General features: G+C 53.4%; 1 long non-coding RNA gene across 1 annotated transcript; it reads right to left on the bottom strand.

Annotated features, from left to right (window-relative positions):
• Positions 1 to 1,830: 1,830 nt before the first annotated feature.
• LOC140694460 (uncharacterized) lies at positions 1,831 to 5,929 on the bottom strand. The gene is made up of 4 exons (XR_012070101.1): positions 5,784 to 5,929; positions 2,826 to 2,943; positions 2,339 to 2,380; positions 1,831 to 1,960 (listed from the first exon to the last, which is right to left on the bottom strand). It is a non-coding gene; the product is annotated as an uncharacterized lncRNA (long non-coding RNA).
• Between the last annotated feature and the right edge of the window lie 3,046 nt (positions 5,930 to 8,975).

Genomic DNA, 8,975 nt, shown 5'->3' with positions numbered 1-8,975 from the left:
GAGTTCTGTGAAACTGGGGCAGCAAATGTTGAGATGGGAACAAATTGACCAGCTGGCCAGGGACAGCCCCCTCTGTCGCTGCCTTGGCGGCTGCCTCAACCCCATCAGCCCATCCTGCCCACCTCCGGTGGCTAAGCTGTCAGGGAAACTGCTTTGCGACCTGGGGCAACAGAGGCTGCCCTCAGGCCAAGCTGCGGAAGAGATGGGAGCTAAACCACCAGCTCCCAAGCGGCAGGCTCCATACCCCCGCCAACACATCGATGCCCCCGCACCATACTGCAACCCCGGGGAAATATGACCCGGAGAAGTGTGACCTGGGAATGAGGGGCAGCAGAGGCCGCCCCCACGTCAGGCCTCCAGAGAGATGGGAGCTTATCCTCCAGCTTGCCAGGGGCAGCCCCCTGTCCTCTCCACCCCCTGATCTCACTGCGCCCACCTCCCAGGAGCAACCAAACCGGGTGTGGGGTGTCAGGCGAATCTTGCGCGGGAGAGGCCGTCCCCAGGCCAGGTCAGGGGAGAGGAGAAGAAGTGGCCCCATTAGGCGGGGCAGCCGGCCGTCGCAGCTGCCTCTGCCCCTCGACCGCATCGAGCCCGTCTCCCAGGAGCAAGCTGACCTGGAGACGGGCATCCGGCTTCTTGGGCAGCAGAGGACGCCCCCAGGATTGGCCGCGGGGACGAGGAGAGCAAATTGACAGGCTCCGCGCTGCATGTCTTCTACCCCCGCCGTCGCCACCCACGCACCTTCAAGGCACCGCCCAGGGCGCCCCTCCCCCAGCAGGCTGAGTGGGACAGGTGTGTCTGGTGATCTGGGGCAGGAGAGGCCACTCCCACACCAGGCCATCAGGGAGACGGGAGCCAATCCACCAGCTCCCCAAGGCAGCCCCTACCCCCGCAGCAGCCACCACTCTTGCCCCTGACTTGAAAGTGGCCTCCTCTAGGGAGCAGGCTGACCTGGAGATGGACGTCCGGCGAACTTGGGACAACAGGGACCGACCCCAGGGCAAACCATGGGGGGAAGTGGGAGCAAATGGACAAGCTACATGGGAAAACCTGCCGCTGCTGCCACCACCCCCAACGTACCAAGTCCAACTCCCGGGGTCAGGCCGACTAGGATACACGTGTCTCGTAACCCAGGGCAACAGCGACCGCCCCCAGGACAAGCCGCGGGGAAGATGGGAGCAAACGGGCCCACTCCCCCGCTGCAGCCTCCCGACAACCGCCACCCCTGCACCCTTATTACACTGCCTCCCGCCCCCAGCAGACAAAGTGGGACAGGGGTGTCCCGGGACCTGGCGCAGCAGAGGCCGCCTTCAGGCCATGCAGTGCAGACAGGGAGCTAATCCACAAGCTCCTCCGGGGCAGCCTCCCTATGCCCTCAGCCACCACCTTACCGGCCACCTGACCGCACCGCACCCATCTCCCAGGAGCAAGCTCACCTGGAGTCGGATCTCAGGCAAGTCTCCAGCGGCAGAGGTCGCCCCCAGGCCAGGCCGCGGGGGAGAGAAGAAATGGAGCAGCTCCCTGGAACACATCCCCTCCCCCTGCCGCCGCCGCCGCCGCCTCCCAGGAGCAAGCTCACCTGGAGACCCGCGTCCCGCCTCTAGGGCAGAAGAAGCCGCCCCTGGCTCCGCCGCCGGGGAGAGCGGAGCGAATTGACCGGCTTCCGTGCGGCAGCCCCCCTACCCCCGTGGGCCCCGCAGCTTAACGACACCGCCTCCGCTCCTCACTCAGCAAGCTGAGGGGGCAGGCGTGTCCAGCGACCTGGGGAAGCAGAGGCCGCTCCCAGGCCCGGCAGCCCGGACAAGGCAGCTATTCCAACAGTTCGCCAGGGGCAGCCCCGCTCCGCCCCTCTGTCGCTGCCGCCGCCCCCTGACCTAACCGCCCCACCTCCCAGGAGCAAGCTTACCTGGAGTCCAAAAGCTGGCGAATCTCTGGCGGCCAAGCCCCACCCCAGGCCAGGCTGCAGGGAAGAGAAGAAATCTACCGGCTTGCCCAGGCAGCCTCCCAACCGCCGCCGCCGCCGCCGCCGCCGCCCCAAAGCAGTACTAGCCTCCCGGGGTCAGGCTGACTGCAAGGATGTGCACTTGCCTTCTAATCCTGGCCACGTTCCTGAGCACCTCCCTGCATCCCTACACTCCCTGCACATTTGCACCCCTGCTACTCTCTGCAATTCTGCATCCCTCCACTCCCGCATCCCCTGAACTGCCTGCGCCCTCCACAGCCCCTGCACGTCTGTCATAAGTTACTTTTGCACTGCCTACACTCCTGCACCCCTGCATGTCCCACACACCACCTCTTGGGCCTTTGGCAGCTGTTAGACCAATGCACAGGGACTCACTCTTTGCCAGTATATGATGCATCAGTGGACGTCAGGGGTTGCCTGCAGGAAGGTACATGTTCCCGGTCACTAGCCTGGGCCACTTGGGTGATCTCTGTGAGGTCACCAAGGACGGGCTTAGAGATGCTGTTTTCCGGGAAGAGAGGAGTTGAAACAGGTCTTGAGGGCAGAGCTGTGCTCACCAGGCCGTCCACGCTTCATGTTTTACACAGGGCTTCGGAGAAGTGAAATGGATCCGGCCAAGTAAGACCGGCCTGCTGTGCTCCCACCTCAGTCCTGGGCTCTGAGTCAGACCGGCTGGCTCCCACCCCCAGGGCCCAGTTTGGGCACCTGAATGGTTCCTTTGAGGCATCCCATCAGTTCTCAGGAAGAAGTCTGTCTGCTTCCACCCCATGGCCCTCCCTCCTACTGTGCTGGCCTCAGGAAGGTTCCTTATTTGGGGAAGAAGGCAGCCCACCCCCTACCCCACCCCTCACCGTGCTCTCACCCAGGCTGGTGCTCTCTCTGCTCATCAGAGTCTGGGAAGCCATCCCTCTTCAGTTATGTCCCTTCTGAGATGGACTTGCTTCCACTCAATTCTAGGCGAGGATGCACCATGGAATGCACTGGGTAAGAGAACCAAAATAAATAATTTCTTCTGTGAGGTTGTCTGTTTATCTACTGGGGCTGGGCTGTGTGTAGTTTGCTACAGCTATTGGTGTGAGAGGCTAAATCAGCCTGCGTGTCCTTGTTTTCATCTCCCCGCTGTCTTTGGATTTTCCCTAGACACTCCTGAGACATTTACTTCTTTTAGTTTTATTCCTGTTATTACACAGGGGCCCTACTGTCATGGAGGTAAGGTGTTGGGGGAGTGGGACAGAGCAGGGCATCTGCAGTCCTGTGATTAGTTCTCATTGAGCCTGTGCCCTGAGCTGTGACCTCCACAAGTGTGTCTCTTTCCCCCCACCCCAATTTGGGTGACACAGAAGGGATTTCCCTTCTCCCAGGTTGGTTAGGCTCTGGTAAAATAGTTTTTCATTAAAAAATAAAACAAAAAACAACTACCCCCAATGAAACAGAATGTTCTGGGTGTATTTCAATAGAGTTATTTTCTCCTTTCCAGGCAGGAAGCATGAGGAATTTTCCTCTGACATTCATTCTGAGAACAGGTCACGTTCTTGGAGGTAAAATGCATGGAAAAGAGCAGGGGGCCAATCTGACTGGCCCCCTGGAGTTGTCACACTCAGATTTCCCCACGCTGAGCCTCCCGCTGGCCTCAGGGACCTGTTAAATCTGCCTGCCCCTGGGGTTCTTACAAAAGACGGTTCTGCCCTGGGAGCTGTGACTTTCTAAGCCTGCCCAGCTGCCTCTCTGGGTTGGGAGCAGCTTTCCCCCTCAGTTTTCTTGTGGATCTAAGAAGAGCAGTGGGTTTTCAGCTCCCTCAGCTCTGGTATTTTAAGGACAGAAGGAGCAACTTCTGAGCTCCTCACAAGCTGGACTAGAGTCTGCAAGCCTCCCCTCCTCTGCCTCCATGCAGACAATCAGTGGCTGTGGTTCTAGCCGAATTTCTGAAGATGTGGATTTAAACACACACATCCCAGCCCCCACAGGAGCACACAGTCCCATAAATCCCTACAACATCCACTGGTAACTACGGAGCTGATGAGGACATGGGTTTCGGGGCTGCAGGGGCCTGACTGCACGACTTGCTCTGTGGCCTATTAACGTGGTTGCTCTGGGCCTTGTCCCAAGTGGCTTGCTTACTATACCTGGTACATGGGAAATTTAAAATAAGTACTAGAACCTCCAATTTTTCTCCCTCTTGGGCCTTCCAACCTAAAAAGTAATAAGTGAACTCAGACTGCATAGTCATCACAATGAGGTCAGACCACCCTGGCTCCCCTGAGTGACCGGCACTGACTTGCACCTCAACTCGGAACAGTAGGGGAACCGCCTTCCTCTAACTGGGCCTCTCCCCACACCAGGCACGCCCTTAGCTGAGACGGGGCCAACTCCCCTACTGAGGTGTGTGCTGGTGGCTTCAGTGTGACCTGGCCCTGCCGGGACACGAACCTGCATTGAGGTGGAGGGTCAGGAGGAGGGGGGTCCCTGTTGGGGCAGCAGGGGGCCCGGTGACACCCTGCCCAGCCTGGTGCCTAGGGCTCCCCAACATCTCCTACGGCCCCCGGGTCGGCTCTGGTCTGGGCAACTCCATGCAACCTCCCAGTATCTTTTCATTAAGTCCCTTTTTGCTTTTATCAGACAGAGGTTGCTTCTGTTGCTTGTTAAGTGAAACAGTGCATCAGGAAACCAGACTATTTCTAAGATCAGTAAAATACCAACTTCGGTCAGCTCGCCGGGCAGACCGTGCAGCACAAATTCCCGCACAGGGCTGTGCAAATGCCTTACGTGAAGGGTCCTCATCATCTGTCTTCAGAGATACAGAAGTTGGTGGTTCAGGTAAAACCTCATGGAGGGATTGAAGAATCCAAAGCTGGTTGGTTTCAGAGACTAACCAGTCGGATCAGACCCCTGAGCTGTGGTCAGAAGCCTGGCTCAATGTCACGCAGACTCAGCGCCCTAAGTGTCCGGTGGGGCTGGTGTTGTTCCCTTCACAAGCTCTCGTTGGGGAGTCACTGCAGCCCCTTACCCTCAGCAGGGAATCCAGCCCTCTTAGCCCCCACCCTGAATGTTCCATGACACAAATCTCAGGAATGTTTAATTTTCATCTTTGTTTAGGAGGATGAAGGTGGGGCAAGTGGAGACATAAATTCACACTTAGTGACACCAAGTCACAGCCAGTACCTCCTCCTCAGAGAGCTATGTGCTCCCACAGTGGTGGCTGGGTGGCTGGGCAGAGCCCCTCACTGGTCAAAGAGGGACTCTCTCCTCTGGCTGCAACTGATTGGTTGGACAACATATCCAGATGGGACAGAGCATCTTTCCCGGGAATTTGGAACTGACACACAGAAATTAATTTCACTCATCTGGGGATTGGGAGGAGGGTGGGAATCAAATGAAACCAGAGCAGGAGAGAAAGTTACAAGTGAAAGAGAGAGAGACAGAGAGACTGAGCATGTGAGAGCAAATAGTGGGAAGGAAGGAAAACAATTCGGACAGAGGAATTCTAGCTCCTGGTTGTCTAGTGTCTCCCAGCCCATCAACGAACCTGCGGGATGGTTAACATCATTCCAGTTTTGCAGATTAGGAAACACATTAGGTGCCACTGACCCCTCACTTCCCACTGCCTGAAGGCACCATGATCCTCACAGGGACCCTGCTGTGCTGACAGCCCAGCACCCTGATCAAAGGGCCCCGGTGGGAGTGGGAACCCCTCTGAGTGTGGAGAGTTCCCTACACCGAGATGCCATGCATCAGCAGGTTCCCGCTCACCCCAGGTTAACATCACCCCAGCTGTGCAGTCTCCCGACCCGCTTCCCTCCCTGCCAGGCACCCCCATCCTTACCACCGAGTGTACTGCAGGAATTCAGGCACAGGGATGCCCAAAGCAACACGAGCCCACCGGCTGTACAAACAGCACACTCCCAGCCCCACCAGGGCTCGATGGGGATAGTAGGTGTCCTCAACTTTCATGTATCTAAGGCAATCTGTTTCTTCAGATGAAGGCTATAGAGAAAAATAAAAGGTCCAAAACATCATTCAGTGAGGAATTCCTCCAAGGACCTGACTCTAGGGTCTATAACCAGTTGTGCTGGCCGCTCCTACCCCCGGACTTTGGGTGAGGTGGATTAATGATCAGCACAATAGCCGGTAGCCCAGCTCCTGGCCTTGGCTGCCCAGAGGGGGCTGGGGGAATGGGTAAGGCCAGGGCACTCAGGAAGATCACAGAGGACCTGACCTCTACCCTCCGCACTTGTAAACCCCCAAATCTCAAGGCATCAGACAGAGTGCAGCCAACACAATAATGAGATGCTCCCATCCCTTCACTCACTCCTGTCGGTTCACTTATGTGCTGAGCATTCACTGGGTCACAGGACATGACACACAGGATGTCCGATGGAACAGGCTTGGTAATTCCCCCTGGATCCTGTTCAATCTAATGGAAGAATGATCACTCATAAACGGTTTCTCAAAAGAATACATAGACAGAAGACAAACTACAGAGTGAATCAAATTTTAAAATATAAATGAAGATCCCCCAGTCTCCCCGCCTAAGGTTAACAGCATAAAGAAAATAGACCTTGCCTTTGATCACCAAGGAAGTGGTCACCCCCTCTCAGGGGGAAAGGAGAGTTATTCTTTGAGCAGGATGCAGAAGTGCTCCATCGGATTGGACCAGGACCTCTGCATTCATTCAGCAAATCTGTGTAAGCTCCTACTACATATGGGAATCTAGTAACTAGACCCGTTCCCAAGGCTCTTGGGCTTTATTATTCAACAAAATAGACACGACTCCCCATCACTGGGGGCTCAGAGTTTTAGCAGAGGAAACAGGCAGCATGTTGGGGGTAGCAAGAGCTTGGGGAAAAATACGAGTGATATGAGCAAACTCAGGTGATGGCGGTGGGGTGCGAGGCAGACAGGAGGGAACAAGGCAATCCTGGCAGATCTCACGGAGTAATGAACTTGAAGCAGCATAGATCCGGAGGAAGAAGGAAGAGCCGGAGCCAGAGGCCCCCAGACTGAGGGGGAGAGTGTGGGCGGAGAGGCAGAGCACGCCGGGTCCTGGAAGACTTTGGGACGACTTTGGATCCTAATGAAATGGTGACCCTTTTAGTGAGTTTTGATGGGATGGGTGATGTCCAATTTATGCTTGTGTTTTGGTTTTTTTGGGGGGGAGGTTAATTTATTTATTTTCATGAAGCTGCTGTGGTTTGAACCCAGGATCTCATGCATGCTAAGCATGGGCTCTATCACTGAGCTACACCCAACCCCTCAATGTATGCTTTTATAGGCTCCCTCTGACTCTGTGTGGATGAGATTGTAGAAAAGCAAAGATGGAAGAAGGAGGCTATTTGGTGTCCAAGAAGGGGCTGAAGGTGGCTCCTAGGAGGGTGGGGAACAGGGAGTAGGTGGTTAATGAAGACAGAGTAGCCAGAATTTTCTAACAAGATGGATTTGCTGTGTGTGTGTGTGTGTTTAAGAGAAAGAGAGAGAAAGAACATGGTTCCAACATCTGGACCTGGAAAATGGGATGGATGTCCTCTCCATCCACAGGGGATAGGACAAGATGGGGTTGAGCAGGTGGAAAGGGGCTAGAATCAGCTCAGTTCTTTAATGTCATGGTTAAGGAGTCTATAAGATATTGCTACCAAAATTCCTAATAGGTAAAGGAGTCTGGGGGTTTTTTTTCTTTCTTTTTAACTTTAAAAATATAATTTAAATGTATTAATTTTATTATGTGAATGAATTTGGAATTTCATTCATGCCAAGTTATATGTTATAATAGCCAAATGGAAAATATATCAGAAAAGGGGAGAAATGAGGGCTTTCACATAAACTGACTGACCATAACATAGCTAAAATTTCAATAAAACCAGTCTTCAATGCAAAAACCTCATCTTGGTGCTACATAAAATTAAATGAAAAAGGACTATGTTGATGTATCATTATTTCATGTTACATAACAGCCCCAAACAAACACACTGTTTAACTATGGGGCTTGTAGAAATACTATTCACTTTATCAATATAAATACAGAAATGCAGAAAGGTTCTAAGGTAGAATGAGCATCTTAGTGGAAATAATAGAGATCTGAGCATTTTACATGATATGTATGGACTGATTCAAAATTGGGAAAAGTAATTTACACAGTAGAACACATGTATGAATGTGAAAGCAAGATGAATGAAAGAAAAAGAATATGAGTATCAGGGAGAGAGTTCCAAATGGAAAAGGCCAATCAGGGAGTTTTGGACAAATCGAGACATTGAGGACATGTCAATTTCCAATTCTGGTTGCTTCCACCAAAGGTATCGCAGGACCCAACTCCGGGACACATTCGCATTAAATGTTTGGAAAAAAAGAGGAGACTTTGGCAAAAGACCAGCCAGTGGATCGAAAGCAGAGCGATGGGCTGGAGGCCAAGTAAAGCAGGAACACGGGGGAGGAGTGATGGAAGAGCTGGGTCAAATGCTGCCAAAGGGCCACGCATGATGAAGACTAAAAACTGACCACTATATTTAGCAACGTGGGGTCACTGATGGCCTTGACAGAGCAGTTTCCATAGAGCAAGGGATCAGGGGAACAGCCAGAGTGGGTGCAAAATTGGATGGCTCAAGAGAATATGCAGACATTGAGTTTAAACTACTCATTAAAGATTTGCTGCAGAGACATGGGGTGGCAATTGGTGGGGGCGAATTAGGGTCAAGGAGTGCTGTTTCTTTCTATTAAGAGGATGGACTTTTATATACTGATAGGAGACAACTAGCAGGAGAACAAAATAGATGAGGTAGTGACTGAGAGGATGGATGTGGGAGTGACAGCCTGGAGAAGATTGGATGGATGGCACCCATGGAGACTTTTGGATGATCTGGCTTTCGATGTCACCTTTAATAAGAGGTGGGGCAGCGAGAGTGAGGTCACAGACATCAGAAGGCGAGAGGATGTGCTGGGAGTTGCTGGTGAAAATTCCCTTCTGTTGGCTTCAGTTTGCTTGGTCAAAGTAGAAAAGTAAACTTACCAGCTGAGGAACGAG

Source organism: Vicugna pacos, unplaced genomic scaffold, assembly GCF_048564905.1.
Source record: "Vicugna pacos unplaced genomic scaffold, VicPac4 scaffold_21, whole genome shotgun sequence".
NCBI classification, from domain to species: Eukaryota; Metazoa; Chordata; class Mammalia; order Artiodactyla; family Camelidae; genus Vicugna; species Vicugna pacos.
The sequence above is the reverse complement of the archived record's forward strand: the minus strand, read 5'-3'. Positions and strand labels throughout refer to the sequence as shown.